Source organism: Salvelinus fontinalis, chromosome 6, assembly GCF_029448725.1.
Source record: "Salvelinus fontinalis isolate EN_2023a chromosome 6, ASM2944872v1, whole genome shotgun sequence".
Lineage (NCBI taxonomy): Eukaryota > Metazoa > Chordata > Actinopteri > Salmoniformes > Salmonidae > Salvelinus > Salvelinus fontinalis.
The window spans coordinates 40,524,293-40,538,805 of record NC_074670.1 but is presented as its reverse complement, the minus strand read 5'-3'; positions in this window follow the sequence as shown (position 1 = coordinate 40,538,805).

The window sequence follows — 14,513 nt, the reverse complement described above, 5'->3', positions numbered from 1 at the left end:
CGGGAGCACCCCCATCAGTAAAAATGCTGACTAGCATAGCCTAGCATAGCGTCACAAGTAAATACTAGCATATAAATATCATTAAATCACAAGTCCACGACACCAAATGAAAGATACACATCTTGTGAATCCAGCCATCATTTCTGATTTTTAAAATGTTTTACAGGGAAGACACAATATGTATTTCTATTAGCTAACCACGATAGCAAAAGACACAACTTTTTTGCCCCACCATTTTTTTCCTGTATAGGTAGCTATCACAATTTCGACCAAATAAAGATATAAATTGTCACTAACCAAGAAACAACTTCATCAGATGACAGTCTGATAACATATTTATTGTATAGCATATGTTTTGTTAGAAAAATTTGCATATTTCAGGTATAAATCATAGTTTTACATTGCAGCCACCATCACAACTCTCACCAAAGCAACTAGAATAACTACAGAGACCAACGTGAATTACCTAAAAACTCATCATAAAACATTTATGAAAAATACACAGCGTACAGCAAATGAAAGACAAAGATCTTGTGAATCCAGCCAATATTTCAGATTTTTTAAGTGTTTTACAGCAAAAACACAATATAGCATTATATTAGCTTACTACAATAGCCAAACACACAACAGCATTGATTCAAGCCAAGAATAGCGATAAAGAATAAACCAGCAAAAGATATACATTTTTTCACTAACCTTCTCAAACTTCTTCAGATGACAGTCCTATAACATCATATTACACAATACATATATAGTTTGTTCGAAAATGTGCATATTTAGCGGCACAAATCGTGGTTATACAATGAGAATAGTAGCCAAGCTGCCAACAAAATGTCGGGAGAAATCTTGGGAGAGGCACCTAATCTAATCATTAACTAATCATAAACTTGACAAAAAAATACAGGTTGGACAGCAAATGAGAAGATACATTAGTTCTTAATGTAACCGCTGTGTTCGATTTTTAAAATTAACGTTACTACGACATACAGCGTGCATTAAAGCGAGACCGCACCGAAATTAATGGCGGAATAGGAGTTTTACATTTTTCAACAGAACAACGAATTAACATCATAAATGGTTCTTACTTTTTGATGAGCTTTCATCAGAATCTTGTGCAAGTTGTCCTTTGTCCAAAATAATAGTTTATTTTTTATTTTTTTAATTAATTTTTATCCCATTTTCTCCCCAATTTTCGTGGTATCCAATCGCTAGTAATTACTACCTTGTCTCATCGCTACAACTCCCGTACGGGCTCGGGAGAGATGAAGGTCGAAAGCCATGCGTCCTCCGAAGCACAACCCAACCAGCCGTACTGCTTCTTAACAAAGCGTGCCTCCAACCCGGAAGCCAGCCGCACCAATGTGTCGGAGGAAACACCGTGTACCTGGCCCCCTTGGCTGGCGCGCACTGCGCCCGGCCCGCCACAGGAGTCGCTGGAGCGCGATGAGACAAGGATATCCCTACCGGCCAAACCCTCCCTACCCCGGACGACGCTATGCCAATTGTGCGTCGCCCCACGGACCTCCTGGTCGCGGCCGGCTGCGACAGAGCCTGGGCGCGAACCCAGAGACTCTGGTGGCGCAGTTAGCACTGCGATGCAGTGCCCTAGACCACTGCGCCACCCGGGAGGCCCCAAAAGAATAGTTGCTCGGTTGTAGATTGTCGCCTTCAACTTTGGAATTAGCAGTAAACATTAGCCATGTGGCCCAGACGTGCCCAACTCACTATAACGCAGCACAAAGAAATATCCGAAAATCGCAATATACTGATATAAAGTGATATAACCCGGTTTAAAATAACAACAGTATGATGTCTTTAACACCTATATCGAATAAACTCAGAGCCGGATACATCTAAGGCCTATAACGGGAGCTTTCCAGAACGCCATCCTGAGGTCTGTCTTGCGTCATGGCGAATGTTGAAAAGACTACACCCCACGTTCCAAGACCATTTATATGGCCTCAGATCTGCCTACCAACTTCATTCCAATTCTCACTATTTGCTGACATCTAGGGGAAGGCGTATGCAGTGCAGCTCGACCAATAGAAGACATGCAAATTAATAAACTGACCCCAGAACAGCCTGCCTGATTTCAGATTTCTCACTTCCTCACAGGAAGTTTGCTCCAACTTGAGTTCTGTTTTACTCACAGATATAATTCAAACAGTTTTAGAAACTAGAGAGTGTTTTCTATCCGATAGTAATAATAATATGCATATTGTACGAGTAAGAATTGAGTACGAGGCAGTTTAACCTGTTGGGGATGGGGGCGCTGTTTAGACTATTTATGCTAATTTGGTAATTTTTGAAACGGCTTCCCACAAAATCCTTGATCGTACAATATGCATATTATTATTATTATTGGATAGAAAACAGTCTATAGTTTCTATAGGAGTTGAAATTTTGTCTCTAAGTGGAACAGAGCCCATTCTACAGCAATTTCCCTGACATGGATTCAGATTTCAGAAATGTTGGCCACTGTTCTGAAGTCAGGTAAAACGGCACTGATATTGCTATGACTATACGGACACTTCTTACGTCTTCCCCTGGATGCCTTTACGTGATGACGATTCCAATGGGGTCGATTGCGCGTTCACAGGCCCCACAAATGAAAAAACCGTGAAGCTAGTCATTCTTTTGGAGCTGCGTCATGCGCCTAGAGGACACCGACCCGCTCCTGTTCCAAGCATTAGTGAAGGGGGTAATATTATTCGGGTCATGTTTCTACTCGTTATGGGAGTTAAAAACATCATAAGGTAGTTAATTTAAAGCGTTTTATAGCAATTTATATCCGTTTAGTGCGATTTTGGGACATTTATTTTTGCAACGATGTGAATAGTTGGGCACGCTTTTCAGTTCATCCCGAACGCAGTAGGCATTTCCACATGGCAAGAGGACAGCTTTCCACCAAAAGACGATTGCTCTCAAGAAAGGATCCTTTGCCCAAGATACTGATGGAAGAACAGCTCAAGGTAGGACATTTTTATTATGATAAATCGTGTTTCTGTCGAAACATTTTAGTGGCTTAGGACGCCATGTTTTATGACGTAGCTTCGCTAGGCGCAAACTGTATTGAAAAGTAAGGATAAATTAAAAAATGTTATTCCGCAATTGTATTAAGAATTAAATTGTCTATCAATCCCTGTCCACCCTATATTTTTTAGTCACGTTTATGAGTATTTATGTATAAGAGTAGATCACTGTCTAAGTGGCGCAAGGACTTTTTCTTTACCAGCTTGTCTACATTTCACATTGTCTAACCATGATTTTGGTGGCTAAATATAAACATTTGCGATCAAACTCTATATGGAATGTGTAATATGATGTTACAGGAGTGTCATCGGAAGAATTCTGAGAAGGTTAGTGAAAAAATTAATATATTTTGGCGATGTTTACGTTATCGCTCTCTTTGGCTAGAATCAATGCTCTGGTAACGTTTGCATATGTGGTATGCTAATATAACGATTTATTGTGTTTTCGCTGTAAGACACTTAGAAAATCTGAAATATTGTCTGTATTCACAGGATCTGTGTCTTTCGATTCGTGTATGCTGTGTATTTTTACGAAATGTTTGATGATTAGTAAGTAGGTAAACACGTTGCTCTAAGTAGTTTTTCTATTCCATTTGTGACGGTGGGTGCAATTGTAACTTATGCCATCTACCTGAAATATGCACTTTTTTCTAACAAAACCTATCCCATACCATAAATATGTTATCAGACTGTCATCTAATGAGTTTTTTTGTTGGTTAGGGGCTATAAATATCTTAGTTTAGCCGAATTGGTGATGGCTACTGGTGTTGGTGGACAAATAAAAGATGGTGGATTATGCTAATGTGTTTTTAGGTAATAGATGTACATCTTTACATATTGTGTCTTCCCTGTAAAACATTTTAAAAATCGGACATGTTGACTGGATTCACAAGATCTGTGTCTTTCATTAGCTGTATTGGACTTTAATTTGTGAAAGTTAAATATTTAAAAAAAATATTTTTTTTGAATTTCGCGGCACTGGTTTTTCAGTGGGGGGGGGGGGGGTGTGCCGCTAGCGCCACGCTGATCCTAGACAGGTTAACTTTTTATGGCTGCAGGGGCAGTATTGAGTAGCTCTGATTAAAGGTGCCCATTTCAAACAGCCTCGTACTCAATTCTTGCTCGTACAATATGCATATTATTATTACTATTGGATAGAAAACACTCTCTAGTTTCTAAAACCGTTTGAATTATATCTGTGAGTCAAACAGAACTCATTTGGCACAAACTTCCTGACCAGGAAGTGGAAAGTCTGAAATCGAGTCTCTGTTCTTCTTCCTGCCTATAAATGGGCATGATACGTAAGAGTCTACGTGCACTTCATAGACCTTCCCCTGGATGTCAAGAGGCTGTGACGAAAAAAGTTGTGTCTTTTGCTATCGTGGTTAGCTAATAGAAATACATATTGTGTCTTCCCTGTAAAACATTTTAAAAATCAGAAATGATGGCTGGATTCACAAGATGTGTATCTTTCATCTGGTGTCTTGGACTTGTGATTTAATGATATTTAGATGCTAGTATTTACTTGTGACTCTATGCTAGGCTATGCTAGTCAGCTTTTTTACTGATGGGGGTGCTCCCGGATCCGGGATTGTGATGAAGTAGAAGTTAACTTCTTGTCAATATGGGGGCGCTGTTTCACCTTTGGAAAAAATAGTGCCCAAATTAAACTGCCCCGTACTCAATTCTTGCTCGTACAATATGAATATTATTGGATAGAAAACACTCTCTAGTTTCTAAAACTAGCGGCGCAGGTCCTAATCCAGGCACTTGTCATCTCCGGTCTGGATTACTGCAACTCGCTGTTGGCTGGGCTCCCTGCCTGTGCCATTAAACCCCTACAACTCATCCAGAACGCCGCAGCCCGTCTGGTGTTCAACCTTCCCAAGTTCTCTCACGTCACCCCGCTCCTCCGCTCTCTCCACTGGCTTCCAGTTGAAGCTCGCATCCGCTACAAGACCATGGTGCTTGCCTACGGGGCTGTGAGGGGAACGGCACCTCAGTACCTTCAGGCTCTGATCAGGCCCTACCCCCAAACAAGGGCACTGCGTTCATCCACCTCTGGCCTGCTTGCCTCCCTACCACTGAGGAAGTACAGTTCCCGCTCAGCCCAGTCAAAACTGTTCGCTGCTCTGGCACCCCAATGGTGGAACAAACTCCCTCACGACGCCAGGACAGCGGAGTCAATCACCACCTTCCGGAGACACCTGAAACCCCACCTCTTTAAGGAATACCTAGGATAGGATAAAGTAATCCTTCTGACCCCCCCCCCCCCCTTAAAAGATTTAGATGCACTATTGTAAAGTGGCTGTTCCACTGGATGTCATAAGGTGAATGCACCAATTTGTAAGTCGCTCTGGATAAGAGCGTCTGCTAAATGACTTAAATGTAAATGTAAAATGTAAAACCGTTTGAATTATGTCTGTGAGTGAAACAGAACTGGATTTAGAGCAATTTTCCTATGAGGATTTGAAAATGGCGAAATCTGCTCACTGTTCCCAGAACAGTTTATTAATTTGCCTGTCCTCTATTGGTTGAGATGCAATGCATATGCCTTCCCCTGGGTGTCAGCGAATAGAGGGACTTGAAATGGAGTCTCTAGGCAGATCTGAAAGTTTATAAATTGCTTGGAAACGAGGTGTCCCCTCTTTTGACTCTTCGCTCTGACGCAGGGAGGATCTTGGCATGTCGTGTTAGAAGCTCCTGTTTTAGCTCTTAGATATATCCGGCTCTGTTTTTATTCTACATAGGTGTTAACAAGTCCAAGACACCAGATGAAAGGTACACATCTTGTGAATCAAGCCAACATGTCCGATTTTTAAAATATTTTACAGGGAAGACACAATATGTAAATCTATTAGCTAACCACATTAGCAAAAGACACCACTATTTTTACTCCATCAGTTTTTTACTACATCAGTAGCTATCACAAACTCGACCAAATAAAGATATAAATAGCCACTAACCAAGAAACAACTTCATCAGATGACAGTCTGATAACATATTTATTGTATAGCATATGTTTTGTTAGAAAAATTTGCATATTTCAGATATAAATCATAGTTGACATTGCAGCTACTGTCACGCCCTGGCCTTAGTATTCTTTGTTTTCTTTATTATTTTAGTTAGGTCAGGGTGTGACATGGGTAATTTATGTGGGTTTTGTAGTGTCCAGGGTGGTTTTAAGGTTTAGGGGGTTTATTTAGAGTAGTTGGGTTTATGTTTAGTGTAGTTGTCTAGCTGTGTCTATGTTGTGTGTAGTTGTCTAGGAAAGTCTATGGTTGCCTGAATGGGTTCCCAATTAGAGACAGCTGGTTTCTGTTGTCTCTGATTGCGAGCCATATTTAAGGTAGCCATAGGCTTTAGTTTGTTGTGGGGAATTGTCTATGGTGAACGTTTGTAGCCTGTGTGTGTGCACTACGTTTATAGCTTCACGGTCGATTATTGTTTTGTTAGTTTGTAAGTGTTTTGTTTCGTTTTGCCTTCTTCATTAATAAAAGAAGATGGCTTATTTTCCACATGCTGCGTTTTGGTCCGTCTCACTCCCACACGATCGTGACAGCTACAGTCAGAAATTGCACCGAAAGCAGACAGAAAAATTACAGACACCAACACCAAATAAATAAATACTCATCATAAAACATTTCTGAAAAATACATAGTGTACAGCAATTGAAAGACAGGCATCTTGTGATTCCAGACAATATTTCCGATTTATCCAGTGTTTAACAGCGAAAACACAATATAGCGTTATATTAGCTTAGCACAATAGCAAACATAACAACAGCATTGATTCAAGGCAAAAATAGCGATAACGTATTAACCACCAAAATATATTAATTGGTTCACTAACCTTCTCACAATTCTTCAGATGACAGGCCTGTAACATCATATTACACAATGCATATAGAGTTTGTTCGAAAATGTGCATATTTAGAGCTGAAATCAATGGTTACACCGTGTGCTAACTTAGCTACTTTTCCCCACTACGTCCGGATTTTTCCTGACACTTTTTCTGACACACATATTCTGACCAAATAGCTATTCATAAACATAACTAAAAAATACATGTTGTATAGGAAATGATAGATCCATTAGTTCTTAATGAAATCGCAGTGTTAGAATTCTAAAAAAAATAACTTCATTACGATATGCAGCTTCGGTATAGCTAGAGTACCCAAACGTTGGCCGCCCACGACTAGTTCACATGCACGACAGATATATGAAATAGCATCATAAAATGTTTCTTACTTTTGCTGATCTTTCATCAGAATGTTGGACAAGGGGTCCTTTGTCCAGAACAGTCGTTGTTTGGAATTAGAACGGACACTTTCCCTCTTCATTTAGCATGCGCGCTAGCCGGGTGGCACGAATCGCTCCATCGTCAACACAGTCAGAGAACGGAACACGGCAAAACTCCCGAAAAAATTTCAATAATCTGATTAACCTCTAACGCCTCACAAACCCGGATCCGGGATCCCCCCCAACACAAAAGCTGACTAGCATAGCCTAGCCTAAAGTTACAGGGATATCATAAAATAAAATGTTCATGAAATCACAAGTCCAAGACACCAAATGAAAGATACAGATCTTGTGATTCAAGCCATCATCTCTGATTTGTAAAATGTTTTACAGGGAAGACACAATATGTAAATCTATTAGCTAACCACGTTAGCAAAAGACAACAATTTTCTTACTCCACCATTTTCTTACTGCATCAGTAGCTATCACCAATTCGGCCAAATAAAGATATTGATAGCCACTAACCAAGAAAAAACATCATCAGATGACAGTCTGATAACATATTTATTGTATAGGATAGGTTTTGTTAGAAAAATGTGCATATTTCAGGTATAAATCATAGTTTACAATTGCACCCACCATCACAACTCGACTAGAATAAATACAGAGAGCAACGTATATTACCTAATTACTAATCATAAAACATTTCTTAAAAATACACAGCGTACACTAATTGAAAGACACAGATCCTGTGAATCCAGACAATATTTCAGATTTCTAAGTGTCTTACAGCGAAAACACAATAAATCGTTATATTAGCATAGCACATGTGCAAACATTACCCCAGCATTGAATCACGGCAAAAAGAGCGATAGCATTATCACCACCAAAATGTATTAAGAATTAAATTGTCTATCAATCGCTGTCCACCCTGTATTTTTTAGTCAAGTTTATGAGTATTTATGTATAAGACTAGATCACTGTCTAATATGGCGCACGACATTTTCTGACCAGCTGGGCTACTTTTCTCATTGTCTAACCATGATTTTGGTGGCTAAATATGCACATTTTCGAACAAACTCTATATGTATGTTGTAATATGATGTTACAGGAGTGTCATCTGAAGAATTCTGAGAAGGTTAGAATTAATATATTTTGGCGATGATTACGTTATCGTTCTCTTTGGCTAGAATCAATGCTCTGGTAACGTTTGCACATGTGGTATGCTAATATAACGATTTATTGTGTTTTTGCTGTAAAACACTTAGAACATCTGAAATATTGTCTGAATTCACAATATCTGTGTCTTTCCATTGCTGTGAGCTGTGTATTTTTAAGAAATGTTTTATGATTAGTAATTAGGTAATACACGTTGCTCTGTGTAGTAATTCTAGTCGCTTTGGTGAGATTTGTGATGGTGGCTGCAATGGCAAACTATGATTTATACCTGAAATATGCACATTTTTCAAAAAAAACCTATGCTATACAATAAATATGTTATCAGACTGTCATCTGATGATGTTTTTTCTTGGTTAGTGGCTATCAATATCTTTATTTGGTCGAATTGGTGATAGCTACTGGTGTTGAGAAAAAATGGTGGACTAAGAAAAATGGTGTCTTTTGCTAACGTGGTTAGCTAATAGATTTACATATTTTGTCTTCCCTGTAAAACATTTTACAAATCAGAGATGATGGCTTGAATCACAAGATGTGTACCTTTCATATGCTGTATTGGACTTGTTAATGTGAAAAAGTTAAATATAAAAAAAAAAATAGATTTTGAATTTCGCGCCCTGCACTTTGAGCTGGATGTTGTCATAAGTGTACCGACGTCGGGACAGCCTGCCTAACAGGTTAATTTTTTCACTAACCTTCTCAGAATTCTTCAGATGACACTCCTGTAACATCATATTACAACATACATATAGAGTTTGTTCGAAAATGTGGATATTTAGCCACCAAAATCGTGGTTATACAATCAGAAAAGTAGCCGAGCTGGTCAGAAAATGTCAGGCGCCATATTGGACAGTGATCTAGTCTTATACATAAATACTCATAAACTTGACTAAAAAATACAGGGTGGACAGCGATTGATAGACAATTTAGTTCTTAATGCAATCGCTGAATTACATTTTTTTTATTATCCTTACTTTTCAATACAGGTTGCGCCAAAGCGAAGCTACCCCAAAGAAAATGGCGGCATAAGCGTTAAACATTTTTCGACAGAAACAGCACCCCCTATATTCGCAAGAAGTTAAACTATATTGAAAAAACATACTTTACAATGATATGGTCACATGTATCAATAAAATCAAAGTCGGAGATATTGGTTGTGCATAATGGCAGCTAAAAAAAAGGGAATCCCACTGTCCAGCGCGCGCTCCTCAGAGTACCGGAAATGAGGGACACGTCATACAAAGAGCCTGTATTCAACGTCAGACCAAGATAAACACGAAATTTCTTCTCTCACAGCCTCTTGACACCCAGTCGAAGGTCTATGAAGTGCACTTAGACTCTTACGTTTCATGCCCATGTATAGGCAGGAAGAAAAGCAGAGCCCCGATTTCAGACTTTTCACTTCCTGGTCAGAAAGTTTGTGCCAAATGAGTTCTGTTTGACTCGCAGATATAATTCAAACGGTTTTAGAAACTAGAGAGTGTTTTCTATCCAATAGTAATAATACTATGCATATTGTATTAGCAAGAATTGAGTACGAGGCCGTTTGAAATGGGCACATTTTATCTGGCTACTCAATACTGCCCCTGCAGCCCAAACAGGTTAACCTTTTACGGGGCAGCCCGACACCGGTACACTTATGACAACATCCAGCTCAAAATGCAGGGCGCGAAATTCAAAATCTATTTTTTTTAAATATTTAACTTTCACACATTAACAAGTCCAAGACACCAGATGAAAGGTGCACATCTTGTGAATCAAGCCAACATGTCCGATTTTTTAAATATTTTACAGGGAAGACAAAATATGTAAATCTATTAGCTAACCACGTTAGCAAAAGACACAACTTTTCTAACTCCATCAGTTTCTTACTCCATCAGGTGCTATCACAAATTCGACCAAATAAAGATATAAATAGCCACTAACCAAGAAACAAATTCATCAGATGACAGTCTGATAACATATTTATTGTATAACATATGTTTTGTTCGAAAAATTTGCATATTTTATGTATAAACCATAGTTTACATTTCAGCTACAATCCGAAATTGCACCGAAAGCAGCCATAATATTTACAGACACCAACGTCAAATAGCTAATTACTCATCATAAAACATTTCTGAAAAATACATAGTCTGCAGCAATTGAAAGACAGGCATCTTGTGATTCCAAACAATATTTCCGATTTATTAAATGTTTTACAGCGAAAACAAAATGTATCGCTATATTAGCGTAGCTACAATAGACAGACACAATTGGGCGCCCACGGCCAGTTCACATGCACGACAGATATATGAAATAACATCATAAAATGGGTCTTACTTTTGCTGATCTTTCATCAGAATGTTGAAGAAGGTGTCCTCTGTCCAGATGAGTCGTTGTTTCGATTCAGAATGGCAAATTTCCCTCTTCAATTAGCATTGGCACTAGCCGAGTGGCATAAATTTCTCCAACGTAAACACAGTCAGAGGACGGAACACGGCAAAACTCCCGAATAAAGTTTCAATAATCTGATTAAACTATATTGAAAAAACATACATTACGTTGATATGGTCACACGTATCAACAAAAAAATTGAGCCGGAGATGTTAGCCGTTCGTTACCAAGGCAAAACAGAAGTCAATCCCACTTCCTTCAGAGTACCGGAAGTGGACGGTCACGTCAAAGAAATAGGTTTTTTTCCACCACAGAACAAGATGAGCACAAAAATGTATTCTCTGACATCCTCTTTACACCAATAGGAAGGCGTATAGAGTGTCAGCAGACTCCTAAGTGTCAAGACCATGTATAGGCATCAAGTTGAAAAGAGCATCGATTTCTGACATTTCACTTCCTGGTCAGGAAAAGTGCTGCAGAAGGACTTCTGTTTCACTCAGAGAAATAATTCCAACTTTTAGAAACTAGAAAGTGTTTTCTATCCAAAAAGAATAATAATATTCATATTGTACGAGCAAGATTTGAGTAGGAGGCCGTTTGAAATGGGCACGATTTCACTGGCTACTCAACACTTTGCCTTGCAGCCATAAGAAGTTAAAGACATCATAATGTTGTTATTTTAAACCGAGTTATATCAGTTTATGTCAGTATATTGCGATTTTCGGGTATTTCATTTTCTGGCGTTCTAGGGGGTTGGGTATCTTTCTCTCTCATGCTATTGTTTACTGCTAATTGCAACATGGAAGAGGACGTTCTGCAACCTAGCAACGATTGTTCTGGAGAAAGGACACCTTGCCCAAGATTCTGATGGAAGCTTAACAAATAGTAAGCAGTCTTTATGCTGTTAATTCGTACTTATGTTAACAAATGTCAAATAACAATTCCGCCATGAATTATGGTGCGGTCTCGCTTTAGCGCACGCTGTATGCTTGAAGTAACGTTAATTTTAAAAATGTAACCCAGCGATTGCATTAAGAACTAATTTGTCTTTCAATTGCTGAATTCACAAGATGTGTATCTTTCATTTGGTGTCTTGGACTTGTGATTTCATGAACATTTTATTATATGATATCCCTGTGGCTTTAGGCTAGGCTATGCTAGTCAGCTTTTTTGATGGGGGTGCTCCCGGATCCGGGTTTGTGAGGCGTTAGAGGTTAATCTACCCATTGTGTCCGATTTCAAAAATGCTTTACAGCAAAAGCACAACATATGATTATGTTAGATAACCGCCAAGTCAAAAAAACACATAGACATTTTTCCAGCCAAAGATAGGAGTCACAAAAAGCAGAAACATAGATAAAATTAATCACTAACTTTTGATGATCTTCATCAGTGTCACGACTTCTGCCGAAGTTGTTGCCTTTCCTTGTTCGGGCGGTGTTCGGCGGTCGATGTCACTGGTCTTCTAGCCATCATTGATCCATTTTTCATTTTTCATTGGTTTTGTCTTCAACAATCCATCGCACATGCCGTTTCATCTCGCCTTGTTTTTAGACTATTTTCCCTAGGTGTCTGTCTGTTCTTTTGTCTGTTTTTCTTCATTGTAAAGTGTACCCTAGCAAACCCAGGAACACTTCATCTAGAATTCTCTTTTTTGTTCACATTTTATGACATCACTGAAAACCTGCCAAAAGTAAGCTTGATAATTATTTCCTTTTGTTAGTTTTTTTCCTTGTTCTTTAAGGGAAAATATTAACATATGTATATTAACATAACACCTTTTATGAAACTCCGTTACTCTTATGAATTCAATGGAGGGGAGTCTGATCTCTTTAGTCAGTGATCGATGTGTGACAACAAATTCGAACTAAATTTTGCCCCCTGTCTATGATAACTTCACAATGTTTTATCAATCCTCCATTTGGGTCACAGTGAGCTCCGTGTATTGGGACAGTGACACGTTTTGTTTCTCCTGCAGCACTTTGGATTTGAAATGATACAATCACACAATAAAAGTGTTGGAAGTGACAGAGGAGTTTGTCAATCCCATTAATTTCACCTGGTTTCACACCTGGTTTCAATCCCATTAATTTCCTGTTGTGTATTTAACCCTCTGTTTCCCCTCATGTCTTTGTCAGAGATTGTTTTTATGTCAGTGTTGTATATATGTCTGTATAGGTGTGCGACGGGTCCTCGTACCCACTTTTGTTTTTGATGTACATTTAGTGTTTGGAGTATGTTTAGTGGACTGCTATTAAAGAGACTCCATTACGCTCCATTTGACTCTCCTGCGCCTGACTTCCCTGCCACCTATACACACGACTCTGACAATCAGATGACACTCATAGGACATCCTGTTACACAATACATGTATGTTTTGTTCGATAATGTGCATATTTCTATACAGAAATCACAGTTTACATTGGCGCGTTACGTGCAGTAATGTTTTGATTCCAAAACATCCGGTGGTTTTGCAGAAATACTCATAATAAACATCGATAAAAGATACAAGTGTTATTCACAGAATTAAACATAGACTTCTCCTTTAAAACGTATTCTGGCTGCAAGCCCGAGGCCGGCCACAATATGACAAAAGCCACTTCAAGTGCAGGGCGCGAAATTCAAAATATATTTTTTAGAAATATTTAACCTCTGACGAGCCTCTACCCCGGATCCGGGAGCCCCCCCCCCCCCCCCCCCCCACACTGATTAGCATCGCTAGCATAGCGTCACAATTAAATAGTAGCATCTAAATATCATTAAATCACAAGTCCAAGACACCTAATGAAAGATACAGATCCTGTGAATAAAGCCACCATTTCAGATTTTTAAAATGTTTTAAAATGTTACTCACAGATATAATCCAAATGGTTTTAGAAACTAGAGAGTGTTTTCTATCCAATAGTAATAATAATATGCATATTGTACGAGCAAGAATTGAGTACGAGGCCGTTTGAAATGGGCACCTTTTATCCGGCTACTCAATACTGCCCCTGCAGCCCAAACAGGTTAATGCAACCGCTGTGTCAGATTTCAAAAAAACTTTACGGAAAAAGCATAATCTGAGAACGGCGCTCTGAGCCCAATCCAGCCAGAGATATATCCGCCACTTTGGAGTCCACAGAAGTTAGAAATAACACTTTAAATATTCACTTACCTTTGATGATCTTCATCAGAAGGCACTCCCAGGAATCCCAGTTCGACAATAAATTACTGATTTGTTCCATAAAGTCCATCATTTATGTCCAAATTGCCACTTGTTGTTAGCGTGTTCAGCCCAGTAATCCATCTTCATGAGGCGCAAGCACTTCGTCCAGACAAAAACTCAAAATGTTCCGTTACAGGTCGTAGAAACAAGTCAAACGATGTATGGAATCAATCTTTAGGATGTTTTTAACATAAAACATCAATAAGCTTCCAACCGGAGATTCCTAAGTCTGAAGAAAAGCACTGGAATGAGAGCTAACTCTGTCGGGAGAGTGTGTCACAAGCCTGAGACACTCTGCCAGACCACTGACTCAAACAGGTCTCATGAGTCCCTCCTTCAAAGCAGAAGCCTGAAACAAGTTTCTAAAGACGGTTGATATTTAGTGGAATCCGTAGGAAGTGCAACTTGACTCCATAGACACTGTGTATTCAGTAGGCCAAGCTTTGAAAAACTACAAACCTCAGATATCCCACTTCCTGG